Genomic DNA, 3,386 nt, shown 5'->3' with positions numbered 1-3,386 from the left:
ATTCAGATAGGAGGCAGAAAATGACATATAATATGAACTATTGTGAAACTACTGCCTAATATGAACCAAATCCCCAAATGCAAACTGGTGGTGAATTTAAAAATATATATATATTCTCTCTAAATATATACATATACACACACAAATTACGATCTTGGTGGGTTTCAACGGTGACATACACTACCACCGCCATAACTCTAATCCCTTATTTGCACTACCTACAATCAATATAATATATATATGTGTTAAAGATATTGAGATTGAGAAACACCAAGAGAGGAGAGAGAAATTAGTTTTTTTCTTTTTTTTTTTAAACATCCTAACAAAAATAATAATTTATTTTTTTATAAATGTTGGCTACCAGCGAGTCAATAATGATGATACATGTTTTGGATGGCAAGGTGACAAACTTTCTCAGTTTGATAGGCCCATGTTCATCACGTAACATGAGTAATTACTTTGTGCAAATGAGAACAAACTTTAAACTCGTAATCTTGCGTGCGGTGCGTGTGCGCATGCCATAATACTATATAAGTTAGTTATTGAATTAGTATTTGAATCTTGTGGGTGGTGAATGTGCGGTTTCTGTAGTCAATAAGCTTGTTATGACGACTTTGCCAGAAAGTTTGGCTACTAGTGTTATATTAATTAATCTCATAATTAACAAACTATGGAAAACGCACATTCACTGCCTACAAGATTAAAATACTAATTTGTGACGAGAGAGATGATGTCAATGCTCATGGCTAAAAAACTGCCTTGATAGTTGATGCTCATGGCTAAAAAACTACCTTGATATCCTTGCAACAGTCTATCGACTACTCTCATAGCTCATTTGTGGGTCCATCAATAATAGAGACAAATTTTTCTTGCAACAGGTACAACCGACTACACTGATAGCTCATTTGTGGGGCCCACTAGGGATAGAGATAAAATTTTCTTGTAACAATCGGTACACTACTCTTATGACTCATTTGTGGGGCCCATCAGGGCGGAGACAAAAAAAAAAAAAAAAAAAAAAAAAAAAAAAAAAAAAAAAATTTCTCGAGAGCACAAATTGTACCATTATAAAATATATTTACCTATAATATATATGCATATAAATAAGTGTTTATGAGGTATTTAAATAGAGACAGGTGGATATGAGATACGTGCCTTGGGCCTATACTCCCTCCGTACCTGGCCCCATTCATGACCCTATGAGTAGTCAATTGTACCGAATTATTAGGGAAATAGCACACATTGTACCATTACTATTTTTTTCTTTTTCTTTTTCTTTTAATTTTATTTATTTATTTTTTTGTCAAACATTTAATTTGACTTTGATCCAGGTGTTTCTTAAATATTTTTTTCCTTAACCCCATGATGCGAGATTACAAAGTAAAACAGTTAATATACCAGTTTTATCGACAATAATTAATTAAAAATGAAAAATATATATGGATCATGTATCTACACAATGAGTTTCTAGATTTGGTACCTTAGTCACCTTCTCTAAGAGAGAGAGAGAGATAGAGAACTTAATTGAGGATGATAGAAGAAATGGACTTAATATAAATGTAAATTTTGATATTATTTGAAAAATGTAATTACGCATGTCACGTTGTGAACATGAGCTTTTTAAAGTGAGAAAGATTGTCAATATATATATAATCCAAAATAGAAATCGTCATTACTGACTTGCTAGTACATTAGAAGCCAAACTTTCTGGCAAAGTCGACATAACAAGCTTAATTACTATATACGGAACTGCACATTCACCACCCACAAAATTCAAATACTAATTCAATAACTAACTTATATAGTACTATGGCATGCGCACATGCACCGCACGCAAGAATACGAGTTTGAAGTTTGTTCTCATTTGCACAAAGTAATTACTCATGTTACGTAATGAAAATGGGTCTTTTAAACTGAGAAAGGTTGTCACCTTACCATCCAAAATATGTATCATCATTATTAATTCGGTAGTTCACTGGTAGCCAAAGTTGTTATATTAATTAATCCTATAATTAACAAACTATGGAAAACGCACATTCATCACCCACAAGATTCGAATACTAATTCGTGACGAGAGAGAGAGATGATGTCGATGCTCATAGCTAAAAAATTGCCTTGATAGTCGATACTTATGGCTATAAATTTGTCTTGATATTTAATTTTAAGGAAAATACATTTCCTTGCAACAGTCGGTACAACCGACTACGCTCATTTTAATTTTAAGGAAAATACATTTCCTTGCAGCAGTCGGTATAATCGACTACTCTCATGGCTCATTTGTGGGGCCCATTAGGGATGGAGACAAAATTTTCTTGTAATAATCGGTATAACCGACTACTCTCATGACTCATTTATGGTGCCCAGGGACAAAGACACAAAAAAAATAAAATAAATAAATAAATAAATTCTCTGGAGCACAAATTGTACCATAGTAAAGTATACTTACCAAGAATATATATACATATAAATAAGTGTTTATGATATATTTATATAGAGATAGGTGGATATATAAAGAGATATGTGCTTCGGGCCTATGCTCCCTCTGTCCTTGGGCCTAGGGGTGCACAAAAGAACCGTGGAACCATGAGAACCGAACCGGAGCCATGAGTTTGGTTCCGGTTCTTACAGTCCCGATTCCGGTCTCGGTTCTTAATTTCGAAACCGTGAGTTTACGATTCCGGTTCCGGCCCGTGGGAACTGGGAAGAACTTAAACCGTATATATATATATATATATATATATATATATATATATATATATATAATTAGTTATTGTCTTATTAACTAATATGTTCTAAACTATACTACAGCCTTATGAGGCCTACAAGCAGCCACGTGGGTAATGACTTAACCACAAAACAAAACACAAAACACAAATCCCAATCCCAATCCTCAATTCACGTGGGAAATTTTGAAAACTCATCTAACCATCTAAACCTAGAGTTTGATCTCTGCACCTCAAGCCGCCTCCGCAATCCCATCATTGCCCAGCCCCCATTTCTAGCTAACCCTTTCTTCTTCAATCCTAATCCCAATCCTCAATTCATAAGTTGAATTTTTTCTATCCCTAACCAATTTATCATTCTCTAGGATTGGAATTCCCACGTGGGTTTCTTCCAAAACCTCTGGGTGGTCGAGATTAGGCTCCGGCGAGGGCGTGACTGGAGCTGTTCGGACGATTCCCACTTTGAGCTAACCATCGCCTCCCTAGTTATCAAATCTCAAGCTTCCTCAAATCCTCATCGCCCTCGGCAGTCGGCGCCTCGCCTCCTCTCATCTTCAGATCTTCTCATCTTCAGATCCTCTACACTCAGTCGATTTAGATTTCATCCTTACTTTTCATCCTCTCTTCTGTAATCTGTATTGCGGCTTACACTGTTACACACCA

Source organism: Cornus florida, unplaced genomic scaffold, assembly GCF_030987335.1.
Source record: "Cornus florida cultivar Cherokee Brave unplaced genomic scaffold, ASM3098733v1 CherokeeBrave_3.0.0_Hap2_Chr03, whole genome shotgun sequence".
Classification (NCBI taxonomy): domain Eukaryota; kingdom Viridiplantae; phylum Streptophyta; class Magnoliopsida; order Cornales; family Cornaceae; genus Cornus; species Cornus florida.
Note: the sequence above shows the minus strand (reverse complement) of the source record.